The 19,403-nt window shown below is 51.8% G+C and overlaps 1 protein-coding gene across 3 annotated transcripts in view; it reads right to left on the bottom strand.

Annotated features, from left to right (window-relative positions):
- ARAP1 (ArfGAP with RhoGAP domain, ankyrin repeat and PH domain 1) overlaps positions 1 to 19,403 on the bottom strand; it is a 192,906-nt gene that overhangs the window by 139,523 nt on the left and 33,980 nt on the right. The window contains exon 1 of one of the 3 annotated variants that reach the window (XM_053306341.1): positions 7,030 to 7,132. The exons of the other annotated variants lie outside the window; for them this stretch is intronic. The gene's annotated coding sequence lies outside the window, so the exon portion shown is untranslated. Of the gene's footprint in view, positions 1 to 7,029; positions 7,133 to 19,403 lie in introns of those variants that run through there. 3 annotated transcript variants of the gene reach the window in all.

Raw genomic sequence — 19,403 nt, 5'->3', positions numbered from 1 at the left:
GCTACATTTAAGGACCTTTTGAAAAATAAACTTAGGAGAAGGTTGACTTAGGAGGTGCGGAATGAGAGGGAGGAGCTGCAGCCCCTCTCAGGCAGGAGGACTCAGGTTCCCTCCCTGGCTGCCTCTCCATGTAGGGCTGGGAAAGACAGAACCCCCCTCTCTGCCTGGAGCCCTGGAGGGCCACTGCCGATGGTCCGAGGAGACTGACCTAGGGGGGCATTTGAAGCCGCCTGCTACTCAGCCAGGGGTCCCCAAGCAGTGGTCCTCCAGATACTGCTGGACTACAACTCCCATCACCCCCAGCTACCACTTGTTGTGGCTGGTGATGACGGGAGTTGCAGTCCGGCAACATCTGGAGTTCCACAGGTTGGGCACTGCTGTGCTGTTAAGTCGTATCCTTGGCCCATCTAGCTCCGTCTTCTCTTCTGCAAACAGAGCATGTGCTGGACTGCAGCCCCTTCCCTCCGGCCTCAGTTGAAGCCCCTTCCCACTGGCCTCCTATGTGCCTCCCTGCCTGCCTGTCTCTCTGTCTGTCTAATGGCTGCATATGAGCAATCCTATTCAAGGTGGTGGCTTCCTGGTCTCTATGGCCAGGCCAACCTTTTTTGGTTTCTGTCTCTTTCCGTGATGCTAACACTCCGGTATGCCTCTGCAAACCACTCAATCCCATGTACCAAGGATGGCCAACCTGAGGTTCTCCAGCTGTTGCTGGACTTCAACTCCCATCACCCCTAGCGACAATACACTGTGGCTGGGCATGATGGGAGTTGTAGTCTGGAGAGGCCCCAGATTAGCTACCCTGCCATGTAGCCAAATGCTGCATTTCCAGTGGCAGGAACATAGGAAGCTGCCCTTGACTGAATCAGACCCTTGGTGCATCTAGCTCAGTATGGTCTACACAGACTGGCAGCAGTTTCTCCAAGGATGCAGGCAGGAGTCTTCTCTCTCAGCCCCAACTTGGAGATGCTGCCAGGGAAGGAACTTGGAACCTTCTGTGTGCAAACAGGCAGGTGGACTTCCCAGAGTGACCCCATTATCCCCTAAAGAGAATATCTTCCAGTGCTCACACATGTAGTCTCCCATTCCAATGCAATCCAGGGTGGACCCAGCTTAGCAAAGGGGCCAATCCATGCTTGCTGCCACAAGACCAGCTCTTGTTTGAGGGAGATGCAGTAAAGCTGATCTCACCGGACATTGCAGACTCCCCGCTTCCCACAGGACTGCACACCCCATTATCAGCAGCCATCACGTAGGTGCCAATGAAGGGATGTGCAGTGCAGTGGAGGCAGGAGGCCAGCAGTGGCCCCCTAGCCCCACCCCCTGAGCCGGACATCAGACGCTGGGGGGCATGGCTGTGCTTGCAAACGGGGCTGCACAGCCCCATTGGCAGGCAAAGTCCCCTTCCCGAGCCACATGCTCAGCGTGGCCGGGAGTGACTCCCCCTGACCTTCAGGCAGGGAAAGCAGCTCCAGCCGCGCTGCCAAGGCAGGGATTATTTGCAGGCTGTGCGGCCCCGTCTGCAAGCCAAGCTATGCCCCCTGCATCTGACATAAGGCACAGGGGCTGGGGCCCCTGATTGGCGGTGGCCCCTGATTGGCGGTGGCCCTGGCTCTTCGAACCCGTTGGCTCAATGGTGGCTCCAGCCCTGGGCCAGTGGGAGGTCGTTTGTTCCCGTCCATTCCGATGTGCTGGCTACAACTGAAGAGAGAAGGCCTTCTTATTTTGACAGGAGTGGTGCTGGCTTCATGAATCCAACCTCTGGCTCCTTCGGGGCCCCACCCAAGGAGGCCATGCAGATGCACATTCAGGGACCCACAAGTCTAGGCGTAGCTCACCGGCCAGCCCTTCTCTGTGGTGGCCACCAGCAGCACCCCGCTCTCTTCCCTCAGATCCTTTCCTGGCACACAGGCAGAGGGCTCGGGAGAGAAGCGGGTCTTTTGTCATTTGCACCGGGAGGTGAAAAGGGCAAGCAATGGTGAGAGCCCTCTCTGACTGCTCAGGAAGGATTCCTGCCGCTTCTTAACTTCTCCGAAATGGAAATGAGGCTTCTGGTGAGGAGACTGGTGTGGTGCTGGGTGTCCTGTTCACCAGCATGCTGGTGACACTTCCCACTGGCCAGGTGGCAAGTGGATTCGTAGGTGCATATTATCGTCTATATATTTATTTCTCTAATGCATACCCGTGGCTAATCCCATGCATGGCAGCTCTCGCAAGAGTTCATGAGCAGCTGCCGATTAGCCATGGGGACGAGGGAGAAAATGGCCGCAGCGCCAGCCGGGCGGGGGGCAGGGACGGTAGTGCAGGCCAACCGGCGGAAGACAAATGGAGGTGGCTGCCAGAGGGCAAGCGGTGGCCAGCAGGAGGAGGCTGGCAGAGGGCAAGCGGCAGTGGCCGGCAGGAGGCGGCCGCGGAGGGCAAGCTGAGGCCAGGCCAGCCACCCATGGAGGGCACTGGTGGGGTGGGGAGGAGAATGAACTGGGGCTGATGGGAGAGGAAAAGAACAAAATGAGGCTGATGGGGTGGAGACAGGGAGAACGAGGGGCACAGATGCTCTGCACCAGGCCAGCTAGTTGTTGTTATTATTCTATGTAAACCATTTTGAGAACTTGTTCGTTGAAAAGTGACATATAAATAGTAGTAACGATCATGATGCTTGGAGGGCAAAGGTTCTGCATGTGCTCAGAGGCACTCTTCCTCCTCATTACTTCACACATGGTTAAAGCTCAATCCCATCACTGAAGTTTCAGAAACCTGAGCTCTTGAACACTGGCTCAAAATGAAACCCCGCCTGGGGTATGAACACATCAAACGCCATCGCCCAAACTGAAGGTGGTTGCACTTCTAACCTAACTCATAATGCAGGCAGATGGCTCTACGCACATCCAATTCACGCAGCAGCCCCAACTGTGCCTGACAGGGTACAGTACACACTACAGGCTATAGCACGGGCCAGTCCCAGCCAGATGTTATGTTTGCACAGGTACAATCTGTGTACAGTGGGTGCATGAACAGCTCCATACACATGGCAAGCTAGTCACAGATTATGTTTGTTTATTTCGGACAACAACCCGAACAGTTACAAATCACCACCAATTACTTAATAACCCCTCGGAAAATGAAATCTAAACACAAGAAAAACTACCCAAGGTGATTAAAAACAACAACCCACACCCTATGCCTACACAGAACTATCACACAGAATGCTTGCTAATCAAGCGAGGTGATCATCTTGTGATGCTCTCTGCTTGCCACGGCACAAAACTTAGCAGCACTTAAAGAGATTAAATCATTTTCATCTAAGAGAAAATTCTCATTAAAACTGTCCAACCGTCCTGGGTAATCTTTCAAAAAAGGGAGCAGAAAATAATTGAGGATCTCTCTAGAATGGTTACAATGGAGCAATACAACGGCAGCTGTCTCGGTGCTATCTGTGTGACGGGGCAAGGACTTTCCTAGATCTTCCCTTGAGCACGGCCGCATGCAGCGTGTCAAGACGAGCTAGGAGTGACAACGCTCTACGATATTTTGGCACAGTTATCATGCCGAGGGACCCAGCGGGCTAGTCAGCTATTCGGTTCCACACACTGAGAGCAGCAGCAGCCCACTTCCCATCTGTAGCCTGCAGTGGAGGGGTCTGTTCCCAGGTTCACCCACTTTGAAATGGACACATGTGCAAGCATTCACACAAGAACTTGGAACATGTGCACAGATATCGGCATGCACATACAGCAGAATGTCTGGACGGGGGTTGTGTGCGCGCTGAACATAGCACGCAAAGAGGACTACCCACTCCTCCACATGCACAAGGTTTCTGAAGGACCAACATTTAAACCAGGCCCCACACAAGAAGAAAGAGCTATAAAATAGCCAGCCTTGCCATTGTTTCTACTGCGAGTTAATCTGCCGGACTTCAGCTGTGTTGCCTGACAGGTATACATCCAGCAGGTTCAGATTATTTGCAGGAACAACTGGTGACATTTCTGCCTGCATCTTTTTGCATTTTAAAATTTTATTGGTTTTTGCAACATCTTAACAATCCAACTACATTTAATTAAGTCAATATTGACTTCCCGCTTACCAGTCTGCGCGGTCCATGTTAGCTATAGATATAAACCATTGCTATAGTAATTCAAGACATAGATACTCCACATTGCAACTCGATTTTACCCTGCCCAACCTGCTGTAATTACTAAATTTCAAACCCTGCTGAAAGGTCTATATTAGAAAAATAGTTCTTTAAGTAAAGTAAGAATGGCTCCCAATCTTCTTCTGCCTGCATCTTAAGTGGCGCTGCTCATGAAGAGCCGGTAGCTGTGGTTTATTTGCAGGTGCCAGCGCCCTTAAATAAACAGCACATGCACAGACACACAACCGTCTTGCTTTAACAGCCGAGCCCCGCTGGCCGAGGGGGTCGGCCCCAGCACGCCTCCAAGCACACGCCTGCCTCCCTGCCTGTCCCAGCCAGCCAACCCGCCTGCTTGCAGCCTGCTGTCTGGCGAGCACAAAGCCAGCCGGGCCAAGCCAAGGGGCACCCCCTTCTTCTCCTCGCAAGCCCCCTGCCTCTCTCTCCCTGGGGGTGACCTCATCAGCCTTGTGTGCTGCTCTGTCTCCAGCCTGGCACTCAGCGCAAGGTGCGCATCTGGACTAGCAAGGCAGAGGCCCGCATTCCCGTCCTCGAAGGGCGTGGTGGGCAGTCTGGATCATCCCGGGGGTCAGAGGATTCCCAGAGGGGCAGCTGCCGTGCTCGTCCTTGGCAGCACCAACAAGGCACCTGGGGAGATGTATGGCACCTTCGAAGGGGCCACCGGGCACTTCCCCAGAAGAATGGAGGGCTGTGTTTGCACACAGCCCCATAAGAAGCCCCACCACCCCACAACCACCCCCATGCTCCCCGCTCCTCCGCCCTTTGCCCAATTCACACCCCCAGCCGCTTCATTTGCCCCTCCCAGGAATGGATGCACAATTTCTGCCCCTTCCACGGAACAAGCACACACAGAGTTCTTGCTGGTGCCTCCAACCCCCAGGCACACTGACGCTGGGTGGTGCTTGCGGGTGCGGGGTGGGGGGGTCCCAGTCCTCATTCAATCTTCCAAGGGGCAAGGAGGGCTGAATCTGCCCAGGCACACCCTTCCCAAGGGACACACCACCAGGCCGCTGCCTTTTCACTTGAGTCGCTCTCCCCAAACACTGCCTTTGGGGCAGCTGGTTGGGAGGGCAGCACAAGCCCCCCTGGGCCTTCTTGGACCTCCGCCCCCTCCTGGACCGGGGAGCTGTCCTGACCTACCCAGGACCAGGAATGAGACAGGCTTTCAGACACTGGCGAGGTAAACCGTTCCTTCCGGCTGAGAAGTGCAGAGAGCACGATGGGCTTGATCCAGGAGAGTTTTGCTCATTAAAAGGGGTGGGGTGGGGTGGGGCGCCCTTCTTTCCTCAGCTTTACAGACAGTGAGACTGAGGTCCAGGAGATGGGAAGTGTTCCTGCCATTAAGGAAGGGTGAATCCTGTGACTGAAAACAGGCTATCCTGCCTTCCTGACCTCTACTCACTACACCCTACGGCCCACCCCAGAGCACCTCTCCCTTTTGGAAGCCACATTCTTCTCGGCAAGCTCCAGAAAGAACCAGAGGCCATCGAGTGAGTCCGGCCTCCAGACCACAGGTCACTCCCCACATCAACTTGCTTTTTAAAAAAACCATGGAAAGGCCAGCTGTGCCTTTAAGAAACAAGCCCCCTCTCTCTCTGGTGGAATCTTGCCCAGGCTTGGAGATGTAGTGGTGGGGAAAGGCTGGGGCTGTGTCTGTTCTGCCCGAGAGTTTTAGGCACAGGGACCCTGCTGGGAAGAGAAAGCATGCGGAGGACGCTGCTCAGCAACAGCCTGCCGTGGCTCTGCCCACACAATCTAGAGAAGCACAGGCAGGCAGGGCGCTGAAAGGTGCCAGATGGCCCAGGCAAGACAACCACACAAGAAAGCGAAAACACACCCACGGCGCAGAAACATGAAAGCAATTTCACCTGGGAGGGAAATCTGGTAGGAGGAACACATGAAGTTGCCCAACGTGTGGCCCTACGGTTGGTTCATCGACTCCCGAAGGGTCTTCTCTTGGACAGGCAGCAACTCTCCCGGGAATGTCAGGGTTGGGAGGGACCTGGGAGATCTCCTGGGCCAGCCCCTGCTCAGCACAGGAATCCGGATCGGAGCCAGCCAGCACGCCCAGGGCCAGAGCACAGGAAGTGCTCGTAAAGAGGAACACACTACACACCGTGACATCTTCTCCACCACGACTCATTTCAAGGGCTCCCATGTCCACTCCTGCCCAGCTCTGCTATCCAAAACAGTCTAATGGACATGCCACGGGTTGAACCTGGGACCAGGTGCCTGCAAACAGGTGCTTCGACACTAAACTAGCCACCCCATGCAGGAGCAAAACCTCTTAGCCAAGCCTTCCCAAACAACATGTGGCTCAAAAACCCTGCTTCACACTACCCTATTTGTGGCATACCCAGAGGGAAAGAAAGGGCGCCGTCTCCCAAGATCACAGGGGTGGCGGCCCGACTCTTCTGACCACAATGGGCCAAAACTAGAAGCTGCCACAAAATTTCACCTAAAGCAAAATGTTGAAGCTGACTCAGAGGCTCTTCCTTGAGTGACTCACTGGAGGAATTTCAAGGGAAGCGAAGGCAGCGAAAAGTGATTGAAATTCCTCCAGCGCTTGGGGTGGGGGGTTGTTCACATATCCTTCTAACTGAGGCTCCAGAATAGAAACCACGGGATGCTCCTTCCAAAGGTACCCAAAGCAACACAGCTCGGAGGTGCTTCTGCACACCTTTCCTCTGAATTACATCTGAGTAAACCACCCGCAGGACTAGGCTGTCAGAGATCACTGTGGCATCTAGCTGCCAACAGCAGGAAAGCGCTTCACTGAAGAGGCTTCGCAGCCTACTCTCGACTTCCTTCCAACCTCAGAGGAGCAGATCCAAATCAACCTCGGAATCTAGATTTCAAAGACCCGCCAGAGATCCAGCACCGACCTCTCTCCACTTGGCCTCCTCCTGGGCTGGCAGTCCCTGAGTGGAGCAGCAGCGTCCTCCAGTTCTGAGCTTCTGTGACCAGCACAGGGAATTTCTGCTTATGAGACGGTTCCGACTGCTGAAACCGCAGATGAGGAACTGGAGAGAGAAACACACACACACCCCACCTTAAAAAGCATGCAGAGAACATCGTGCAAGGAGTCTAGCAGCAGGAAGGCCGATGCTGAGAGCCATAAGCATGAGTGTTTGACTGTTGCAGCGCTCAACATAGAGGGACCTTTTAATGATTGACAAAAGGAACCATCCTGATCAGAAGGGTAAACCGGAGGAAGTTGCAATAACCAAAGCAAGGGCAGAGTCCACGTCACCCTCCCCACTCACCACGTCCATTGTTCTCTGTTCAACCCCATTAACGTTTGGACAAAGAAGTGGGAAGTTCTCCTACACAGGCCTCATTGAAATGAAGCAGCATAGCGCAAGAACACTACCATGCTCTTGCACTGCTCTGGTTCATTTCAATAAGGCTTGCAGGAGAACTTCCCACTGGGATTATGCACCCTCGGTTTCCCTTTAGTCCAGGGATGCTCAACCTTGGGCCTCCAGATGTTTATTTTCCCATCCATTACATTTTTATACTGCCTAAATCAATGATCTGGCCAAAGGCCATTGTGACTGGGGATGATGGGAATTGTAGTCCCACAACATCTGGGGACCAAGGCTGAGAATCCCTGCTTTAGCTTCTCTCTCTTAGCCACTTCGTAAAAAGAAGCAGGTCAAAGATGCAATGACTGTTAACGTGATTTTTCAAAAGGAGGACTATTGCTCTTTTTCCATTTAGGTCAGCAGTTCCTAATCCACGCGCTGCTCCCCAGTTGGGCACTGCAAGAACATACACTCAATCCTGAAAGGCTTCTGCGAGCCCAAAGGACAGAGGAGGCTGCCCGCCGTGTCTCTGCGTGAGCCACAACCCCTTTCCAATCGGTCCCCACTGATGCTAGGCAGTCTGCCCCGTCTCTGCATTCACTGGTCATTCCCAGCACACAGACCCAGGGAGGGACACTGCAGGAGCTCGAGGAAGGATGCTCGTCCTCCCTCCCGCGCTCCCCCCACACACACCAGGAAGCATGCTCAGAACAGTGACTCACGCAGACATGTGCAGAAGCATGACTCATGCAGACACAATGTCTCCTCGGAGGCAGGTAATCCTTATTCTTTCACACTCTGCAAAATAAACAATGAAGAGTGAAGCATGCCTCCCTTTTTGGGCGTGGGAGGCGTGTGCAGAACCTGAAGAAAGCCCAAGTGAGCCATGGGGAACCACCCTTGGTCCTCAGGACAGAAACAGAACCCAACGCAGGGAAGGTGGCCAGAGTTACCGCACCTTCAATGCCTATTTATGGGCCCACACAGAAATCACTCGGTTGAACAGACACGGAATTCTGGGAGAGCCACATCTTAAAGCAACCACCCAGCACATGCCTTGTTTTACCACTATAGAGCGGAAGGCCTCAGTCAGCTGTACAGGGTCCAAACCCCAAGCGAGCCGAAGGCATCCCAGAGTGACCACCGCCGTGCCAAGCTCACTGGAGCCCACAAGGCCAGCGTTCTCCAGTTCCCCCGAACACTTCCCAGCAGCCCTTCCGGCCTTCCCAGAAGCCAAAGGCAGCTGTTACACTCCAGAGTTAAGGGGACAGAAATGGATGGAGAGCCGCTTAAAGCCATGCCAAAACCGCAACAACGAAACACTAGCCAACTATTCCACCACCCAGGGGTATCTTTGGAGTGGGCAAAAGGGGCATCAGCCTCTTTCCCCAGCCTCGTGCCAGCAAGGCAATTCCTGCCTCAAATCTCCCTGCCCCAAGTACAAGCCGGCCACGTTGCGGGCTGAGTTGGAGGGAGGCATCTGCAACGGGTCGGGGGCTCTCCGCCCTGCCAGCACAAAGGTCCCCGTCCCCCCGCCGCCAACCTGGCACATGCTCCCACCTTTCACTGCTGCTGCCATCCGACTCTGCTGGGTCCTGACCTGCTGCTCAGCAAATCAGAGCGCATTACAAGGTCAACCGAGTCAGAAGGTGGCTGCTGTGGTCCGCGTGAGATGCACTCCGGTCAGCAGTGGTGGGGTTCCAGGCAGCAGATTTCACACTGCTGGGGCCCAGAAGCTCCAGGCTACCGCTTCTTGCTGGGGGGCTTGCACCCTCTTCTTTTCCCTCTGCACCACCCCCAAGGAGAACCCTGCCCTCACCTCTCTCTCCAAATACATGTTGTTCATCTTTCCCTTCAAGTCCTTCACCCCCATGCCTCCTCCAGGAGGAGAGCGGGTCTGGTGGTAGCAAGCATGAATTATCCTCTTTGCTAAGCAGGGTCCACCCTGGTTCACATTTGAATGGGAGACGGCATGTGTGAAACTCCATGTGTGAGCACTCAGGGGATGAGGCCGCTCTGGGAAGAAGAACACCTGCCTGCAGAAGGTTCCAAGTTCCCTCCCTGGCAGCATCTCCAAGATAGGGCTGAGAGAGACTCCTGCCTGCAGCCTTGGAGGCAGTACTGAGCTAGATGGAACATAGGAAGCTGCCATATACTGAGTCAGACCATCGGTTTATCTAGCGCAGTCTACCCAGACTGGCGGCGACTTCTCCAAGGTTGCAGGCAGGAGTCTCTTTCAGCCCCATCTTGGAGATGCTGCCAGGGAGGGAACTTGTTTTAATATTGTTTTTAAAAAATTTAAATAGTTGTGTTTTAAATTTCTTGTTTTTGTTTTAACTAATGTTTTACTTTGGTTTTATCTTGTTGTAAACCGCCCAGAGACGTAAGTTTTGGGCGGTATAAAAATATGTTAAATAAATAAATAAACTTGGAACCTTCTGCCCTTCCCAGAGTGGCCTCATCCCCTGAGGGGAATATCTTACAGTGCTCACACTTCTAGTCTCCCATTCATAGGCAACCAGGGTAGACCCTGCTTAGCTAAGGGGACAAGTAAAGAATGCTCAAGATTCTGCTCCTCCTGTGTGTGTGTGTGTGTGTGTGTGTGAGTGAGAGAGAGAGAGAGAGAGAGAGAGAGAGAGAGATTCTCAAATTATAGTTTCCTAGAAACTGGGTGCCTAGCTATTTCTTCTTGCATGCAACTTGCAGCACAGCTCAAGACAGAGGCAATGCAAAACTCTGGTAATAAAGAGTGTCTCTGTGTGTGCCAAGCAGACAGGGTAAATGCAGCCAGCCCCCTATTCCTTTGAGATTTGGACATCCCTATAAGAAAATGCATTTTTCAGGTAGGAGGCCGGGTCTTAACGTTTCAGAAATGCATGGCTGGCGATGTGAGAGGCAGTTGCTGTTGGAGCACAAGGGGACTCTTGATGGCCGGAGTCCGGACAAAGGGTCTTGCTGCAGGGCACAGACATTCCAGGACCACAACACTAGAGCCATTCAGACCCTGCCTGTCTGCTCTCAAAGGTTCTCACTCTCCCCAGTTTGGAAGGCTGCAGCCCTTCTCTGTGGGGAGCGAGCGGGGAGGAAAACTGAGAGCTGAAATCCTCCAAGGGGATCCAGCAACTTGTCCAGTCTGGCAGTAGTAAATAATGCCGAGAGGAGCCAACGTTTCTTGTTTGTTCTGCAGGGGAGGTTCTTCACTCTAATAAAAATTCTGCATCCCAGCAAGCGAGGGACAATTTGTTCAGCCACTGGTAGGAAGCCGAATAAGCCAGCCAGCTGCCGATTGCAGGGCACTGAATCCGGTGGTGTAAGAGCAGGACCCGGCTTCCTGCTTCAGGAAGGGCATTGGGCCATGATCGGGCTCTGGCAGGAAATGCACACAGCAAAATGACAGGAAACCTCTCAGAAACACAGGCAGGTACTGGAGACCACCCCCCTTCGGTCTTGCTTGTGTTGCTTTCGGGATGGGTTGCTCAGCAGGGAAAAGAGCGAAGGCCCCTTGGCCCCTGACTGGGTCTCTGCTCAGAACTGCCCGGCAAGAGGTGGCCCGTCAGCCAGGCAAGCAGAAAGCCGCCTCTGGAGGGCCCGGGTTGGGGACACGTACCGGAAGCACATCTGGGGCACGGCAGCCGAGCAAGGCTTCCTGGCAGCTGTCCCCTTGGCACCCAGCCCCCTCCCCTCTGCTGCCCGCCCAAGGCCTGAGCTGCATGCCCTCTGGCTGTCCATCCTGGCCAGGGGCAGGGGCTGCCTCCAGCTCAGACCCTAGCCTTCCATTTGCCTTGGGGGCTAGTCGAGCTGCTGGAGTCGACAGCCTCCTCGAGGCGGAAGTTTACTCTTGAGTGTGGCATGTGGAGGCGTCTGTTTTTCTCAAGCACACGTGCATAAACACACACACAGACACACACACACACAGAGTGTCTGGCACTCCACACCCTGCAGCTGACACGCTGCTCCCTTCTGAATCGCTGATCACGCCTTGTAGGGCAATCCCTGTTCTAAGGGCAATTGCCCTCCCTCCAGCCTTTCAACCCAGTGAAGGGGCCGCCTGCTGCAGAATAAAGGCAGGCCGCACCTCCAGCAGTGAGCAACGGGTGAGGGTCGGGCTGCATAGCCTTGGCCCTCTTGGACGGCAGTGCCCACCACCCCGGCCACAGTGGCCAGTTCTCCGGGCTGAGGGGAGCTGCAGTTCGAGAACAGCCAGAGGTGGCCAGAGTGGTGCAGCCCCAGCGGGCTGAGAAGGGGGGGGGCACCAAGCAATCCCTGGGATGGAGTGGGAGGGGCCACAGCCAGCAGGTCCTGAGCCCATCCCTGCAATGTTGAGAGGGCGCCCAGTTGTACAGCAGCCCCCCCAGACTGCTTCGGAGTCAGGCTGCCGGCAGCCCTGAGCACGTCTCTGCAGGGCGACACACGAGCCATCTAGAGGGGAAACGGGCCGGAAAGGGAACTCGAGAAGCCTCCGAGACCGAGATGAGGAAGTGAAGGCAAAGGGGCCTGGCTGGGATTCACACATACGTAGACAGGACGATGGCCGCAAGAGTGAAACCAAGAAAGGCCCCTTCCGCAGAGCTACTCTCCCCCTCCTCTTTCCACGTGGCTTGCTTTGCTTTGGGAAACACAAAGCTACGGGGAGGAGGATTATTAACATTATTATTATTATTATTATTATTATTATTATTATTATTATTATTTCTTGTTTACACAGTCAGACAGGTGTTATTGACTGGTTTGTTTTATCCAGACATCGAGTCCTTCCCAAGGACCTGGGATGCCAGAATTTCATTGTCAATGGTTATAGATATCGTCACAGAATATAGGCTGTTCCCAGTAGAGCTGCTTTTTGTAATTGGCTGATGGTGATTTCTGTGGCCCCCACGATGGTGCTGAGGTGCTCTTCAAGGTCTTTTGGAACTGCACCCAGGGCGCCAATGACCACTGGGATTATTTGGGTCTTCTTCTGCCACAGCCTTTCCATTTCAATTTGTAGATCTTTGTATTTGGTGATTTTTTCTGTTTCTTTTTCTTCTATTCTGCTATCCCCTGGTATTGCTATGACGATTATTTTCACTTGTTTTTCTTTCTTCTCGACTACAGTGATATCTGGTGTATTGTGTGGCAGATGTTTGTCTGTATTATTATTATTATTATTATTATTATTATTATTATGTAGCATTTCCCACTCCCTCCTGTACCCAGGACCCTTCTGAATATGCCCAGCTCTAAGCGTGGCTTGGAGCGCATTAACACACGCATTAACACACACGCCTGTCCATTTCTGGCTGCTTCCTTTCAACATTTCACACATTTTCAGTCACACCTTGAGAGTCATGCTTTCTAGCCTCTCCCCACAACTGTAATGGAATCCTCCATTTCGTTGAAAGAGGAAACTGTTTCTTCTCCTTTTATTACCAGTCCCACAACATTCAGGATTTTAAGACTCCCTGAGGAAAAGAAGTTCCGGAGGGGTCACCTTTGTGGTGAAAAACCCATTGAGAGTCGCAGATGTTTTTTTGAGCCAGGGTCCACTTTGTCAGATGGAGTGGCTTCTCTCCTGTGCAATCGCCTCTGTTGCAGTGCATCTGATAGTCTTTAAGGTTCCAACGAAACAGAAAAGAGCCAAGATGCAAAAAAGGGCAACAATACAGGGAGCCAGAATGATCTCTGCATTTACCTTTATTATTGTATTTATTTAGTACATTTATATACCGCCCCATACAAAGACGTCCCTGGGCAATTAGCACACACACAGGTCCTTTCTAACCACCAAATCCTGTCATGTCGCTCACTGGAATGCAGCCACCTCTGGGGCGGAACATGTCATTTGCACAGAGCCAGTTCACACGGCAAGCCTTCACAGCAACAACCAAGCAGACTTGGACTTGCCTATGCAAAACCCGGCTTCCTTCTGTCTGTGTCAGGGCTGCACAACTTCAGCCCTCTTGCAGATGATGGACTACAACTCCCATAATTCTTGATTAAAGGACACTGGGCTGGGGATGATGGGAGTTGTAGTCCAAAACCTACAACTCCCATCTGGCGGGGGCGGGGGCAAAGTTGTGCATCCCTAGTCTGTGTAGTGGGAAGTGTGTGACCTTCAGACAGGGATATGCATTAGGGTAGGGGTTCTCAAACTTGGGTCCTTAGATGTTGTTGGACTACAATTCCCATCATCTCTTGCCACAATGGCCTTTGAGGATGATGGGAGTTCTGGTCCAACAACATCTGGGGACCCAAGCCTGGGAACCTTATGTTCAGAGACAAAGGAAGACCCTGTTTCTGGTGACATGTCTCTGGATATGACGCAAGCATAAAAGGCGACCACCAATAATCACGCACAGAACGCTCAGAGCACAATGAGGCCTTTACACGTACATTTGTATGCAAGTAGGACAGCCTGCTCATATGATCCATCCAGTGCAAAAGAAGGGGAACCGATCGGGTGGGCGGGGCCTGGGGAGCACACACACACACACACACACACACAAATCCAGGCACTGTTTCACACTAAACTACAGTCCAAGAGCTAACTCCTGCATCTCTCTGTATGCATACATGACTTTTCCTTGACTGTTCTGCTGTAATTTAGCTTTCCTTCTTTCTCCAGGCATACATATGACATACCGAGACTTTGCAGCTCCCAGCCCAAGGTGATCCACCCACATCGCACCCTGATGGCCTCCTCCTAGGAAACTGACGGCTTCTGGCCGGCTGCATCTGTGAAGCTCTTTTCTTTGACTCCTGCTTGCAGTACTCTGCTTTTATGTTATGTGGTTTTAATTAACAGCCAAAAGAATTATTAATTATGTAAATTAATGTTCTGTAAGCCACTTCGTTGCCCCCATTTGGAAACAGAAAGGCAGAGTATAAATGTGTTTTAGGATGATGCATTATTTTTGCTGCCTCTCCATTCTGCCTGGTGGTGAAAAGCACCAGAGCAAGCAGGCCTTGTTGCCAGAAGCAGGAGGACTCCCATGCCAGCTAATTTCCCCCACTTTGTTATTTCTTGTTTACAGAGTCAGACAGGTGTTACTGACTGGTTTGTTTGATCCAGACATCGGGTCCTTCCCAAGGACCTGCGATGGCTGGATTTTATCATGAGTACTGTTGGTTATTAGAGATACCGTCTCAGAATATAGGCTGTTCCCAGTAAAGCTGCTTTTTGTAATTGGCCGATGGTGATTTCTGTGGCCCCGATGGTGTTGAGGTGCTCTTCAAGGTCTTTTGGAATTGCACTTAGGGAGCTAATTACTACTGGGATTACTTTGGTCTTTTTCTGCCACAGCCTTTCAATTGCCATTTGTAGATCTTTGTATTTGGTGATTTTTTCTGTTTCTTTTCCTTCTATTCTGCTATCCCCTGGTATTGCTATGTCGATTATTTTGACTTGTTTTTCTTTCTTCTCAACTACAGTTATATCTGGTGTATTGTGTGGCAGATGTTTGTCTGTTTGTAGTCGGAAGTCCCATAATATTTTTGCATCTTCATTTTCTACCACTTTTTCAATTGTATGGTCCCACCAATGTTTGGCTACAGGTAGCTTGTATTTTTTGCAGATGTTCCAGTGTATCATCCCTGCTACCTGGTCATGCCTTTGTTTGTAGTCAGTCTGTGCGATCTTTTTTACAACCGCTGATTAGGTGGTTCACGGTTTCATCTGCTTCTTTACAAAGGCGGCACTTGCTGTTTGTTGTGGATTTTTTGACTTTGGCTCTTATTGCATTTGTTCGTAGTGCCTGTTCTTGTGCAGCCAGTATTAAACCCTCTGTTTCTTTCTTCAAGGTGCCATTCTGAAGCCATTGCCAGGTCTTGGTGATGTCTGATTTTCCACTTATATTGTGTAAATATTGACCATGCAGGGGCTTCTTTTTCCATTTTTCTGCTCGGTTCTTGACTTGTTCTTTCTTGTAGGCCTGCTTTCTTTCATTGGTGTTGAATAGTTTCTCGTTATTGACCATTTGAAGTGCATCTTCTTCACTGTCCCTTATATATTCTTCAAGGCCTCTTTTCTCCTCCTCTACTGTTTGATTGACTTGCAGCATTCCCTCCCTGAGCTGCAAGGGAGGTATAGCCTATCGACATCACTGCAGGGGTGCAGAGCATGATTGATGGTCATGATTTTCCTGGTCTTACAATCTAGCGTCTCTAGCTCTGCCTGGGTCCAGTCTATTATTCCTGCAGCGTATCTGATAACAGGTATAGCCCAGGTGTTTATGGCTTGTATGGTGTTCCCGCCATTGAGTTTGGACTTTAGGATTTTTCTAAATCTCCGTATGTATTCACTTCCAATTTTTCTTTTAACTTCAGCTATTATTATACAGAGTGGTGTACTACATACTTGGGTTTCTCTTTCACAACAACCCTGTGAAGTAGGCTAGGCTGAGAGCGAAGTGACTGGCCCAGAGTCACCCAGCTAGTTTCATGGCTGAATGGGGATTTGAACTCGGGTCTCCCCGGTCCTAGTCCAGCATTCTAACCACCAGCACATCAAGAGCGCCTCACTAGTCACTCCCGTGCAGTTCTGACAGCAGCCTCAGCAGTTCAGAGCAGGCGCTCTAGGCTAGGAAGCTGCTGATCACCAGCTCAGCTCAGCCCAGAGTTCAGTGGGGGTGGCGTGGGGTGTGTGTCTTCAGCCAGCTGTTCCAGCTTTGACATCCTCCATGGGCATCCGTGTTCCCAAAAAGGCAGGCGCATGCGCGGGCGCGCTCACAAGTTCTCTTCTGTCCACTCAGTTCCTTTTAGATCCTGCTCAGGTTGCAGTCGGCTCTCTGGACACCCTGCCTCCTTGGTACTGCTGCCCAGAACAAGACGAATTCCACACACAGATGGAAAAAATCAGGAGGAACACTTGCAGGCCCGCCTCAAAGGGCTGCTGAGAAGCCTATCAAAAATGTGTGTGAAATCATTCAAACCTGCAAGAAAAGTTTTGTGTAACCACTAAATCGTATGATTTCTGCTTTGACCTTTGAAAGGTGGTGTACTCTTAACAACAAGCTATTTGCTCCAATAAAAAGAATTTCATCTCACTCTCCTTTCCCCCGGAGCAGAACGCAGCTATTGCTGCCCACTAAACCATGCAGCTGAATTTGCAGTCGGAGGTATTTGTGGCCAAACAAAAGCGTCTCTCCTTCTCCCTCCGGGTGCTCTTTGCTGTGTTCCTATAAAGATAAGACCCGGTTCCTCTGCCAAGCAACCTCCACTGCACACAACTCGAAGGCATTCGCCCAATTACATGATGCAAGCACTCTTGAAAGCTGCAGCTGGAAACTCCCAGAATCGAGTCCAAAGATGTTCAAGGACTCTGATGGGGCTGAGTGGGACGGCTTCAGATCTCCCCCCCTCCCCCCTGCACCCCATTTTCAGGAAACCTGGGTCTGCTTTGCCGCCTCCATTTCAAAAGGAGACAACCTAGACAGGTTTGGTGTTGGAGAAGAGAGAGAGCGAATGAGCGAGCACAAGCCAGAGCAGCACAGCAGCAGCCGTGAGAGAAACCAGTAGGAAACGCTTCCTGCAACCAGCAGCAACACCAGCCAGGAAAGAGAGCTCTGCAGGCCACCAAAGAGGTCACCGAGGGAGAAACATAGGAACACAGGAAACTGCCACATACTGAGTCAGACCATTGGTCCATCTAGCTCAGTATTGTCTTCACAGACTGGCAGCGGCTTCTCCAAGGTTGCAGGCAGGAATCTCTCTCAGCCCTACCTGCCCTGCAACCCTATTTTGTAACTGAATTCATGTCCTACAATTTTGGAAACTGGATTTTCGTGAATGTCCATAATATGTCCAACCTCCTGCAAAAAACCTGGGTCTCGCTTTTCGCTCTGCGTTGGCGAAAGTCAGCATGGGGCAAACCATGGTGGGGGAAAGGATATTTCAATGGTAATATCACACAAGTATTAAAAAGAGAACACCTGGACTACTTGAGAGATTTGTTATTCACACTTTAAAAATGGAAGGTTGAACCGGATCTATTTAAAGGATCCTCCTCAGTTAAGCAGCTAAGGAAAACAATTTATGGAGAGATTCTAGAAGTGGGTTTCTTAAAACCTGATTTAGAATGTAAACGCTACAAACAACGCACCTCACAGTACTTGTTGCAACCCGATCACCCTATCGCTCTCTTTAAAGAGAAAAAAGTCCCTTTCCACTTATGGGAAACAAGGTGGCGCTTATACCATCAAGTACTACCACTTAATGCGGCTAAGCCATGGCTCCCAGAGGACCAGCAAGAGTGCCCTAAAATCACCTGCAAACAGAAAGCTAGTGAGCTAGGCAAGACATTCAGGGAAACCCACTCACATTTCTTAAAAGAGTGTGTGGTAGCCAAAAGAGTGTGGCAGGGAGTAAGCAAGCTGTTAGAGTGGCCTGATTTGGAAAAGCAGACTTGGGAAGAACTAACCTCGGGTTTGAGCAATAGAACCTCCTTTCGAAGTCCCAGAAAGAAACCTTCAAGGAAACGGGACGGAACGGGTGCCCTGATACTAGGGAATTGGAACGTTCCCCTCCTCGTAATCAGGTTAGTAAACCTGTATGTCATTTATGCAATGCTCCTGCATAGGAATAGGGAGGGAAGACGTGACCAAGAGGTTCATGTGGATGAGACAGTAAATCTCTTCTGGAAAAGTTTGTATGGTTATGTGCAAAAAGACAAGAGTATCTCTAATAAACAGCCATGGGACAAATTGTGGAAATGGACGTCGGACGTAACCCCCCCCAACCCCGATTACCTGATGTGCCTTGTAATCCCCCACCCCCGAGTTACAGTACTACCTGCATATATTTCATAACTTGTGTGTTTCCAAATCCTTGTGTGTAAATCTTTGTAGATATATCATGTACAAACAACCACTTTGTATATAATTGTGCTTTGGCAACGTACTGTATGCTTTGGTAGTTTGTTGGTTCAATAAAAAAATCTTGTCCTATTAAAAAAAATAAAAAAATCTTGTCCTATCTTAGAGATGCTGCCAGGGAGGGAACTGGGAACCTTCAGCTCTTCCCAGAGCGGCCCCATTATCCCCTGAGGGGGAATCTCTTCCAGTGCTCACACATGAAGTCTCCCTTTCGTATGCAACCAGGGCAGACCCTGCTTAGCTAAGGGGACAAGTCAGGCTTGCTACCACAAGACCGGCTCTCCTCTCCAAGAAGGGTGGCAATCAGATCTGAGTTTTGGCCCGGGTGGGGGGGAAGGAGCAGTGAGCTGGGTGGTTGAGGGTGGGGCCAGAGATGTGGGGGGCAGGACCAGCAATGGGGGGACACAGAGGCAGGGCTGCAGCAGCAGGTAAGTGGGGCTGACATAAGGGGGAGGGCACACTCGCCATCGCATGGTGAACTCACCACCTGATGCCCCTGCATCCCTTAGCCACCTAGGCAAGCTTATCAAGGAGGAACCTAGGAATCTGCCTTCTTCCGAGTCAGACCCTTGGTCCATCTAGCTCAGGATTGTCTACCCAGGCTGGCAGCAGCTTCCCCAAGGTTGCAGGCAGGAGTCTCTCTCTCCGCCCCATCTGGAGATGCTGCCAAGGAGGGAACATGCAGGTGCTCCTCCCAGAGCGGCTACACCCCCTAAGGGGAAGACCTTACAGTGCTGCTTACACGTGAAGTCTCCCATTCAAATGCAAACCAGGGCAGAGCCTGCTTAGCCAAGGGGACAATACATGACCAGCTCTCCTCCCTTAGACCAGCTGGGCCCTAGGAGTCCAGACTGGGCCTGCTCCCTGCCTCTGGACACTCCAGCTGGGAAGCAGAAGCCCGCCTGCTCCTGGGCCGAGGGAAGGAGAAGAGACCCCTTGACAGCTGCTCCTGTCTGCAGAAGAGCCTCATCCTGGCCTCTGTCTCTTGGCCACATGGACACGGGACAGGGTGCTGGGAGCCGCCTTTTCTCGAGACAGGCAGTAGGCAGACCAGGAGAGCATTCTGCTCGGGCCTGCTGGAGTGAGGCGGCCGCCTCAGAG

This window comes from Hemicordylus capensis, chromosome 3 (assembly GCF_027244095.1).
Source record: "Hemicordylus capensis ecotype Gifberg chromosome 3, rHemCap1.1.pri, whole genome shotgun sequence".
Classification (NCBI taxonomy): Eukaryota; Metazoa; Chordata; class Lepidosauria; order Squamata; family Cordylidae; genus Hemicordylus; species Hemicordylus capensis.
Note: the sequence above shows the minus strand (reverse complement) of the source record. Positions and strands in the feature narration are given on the sequence as shown.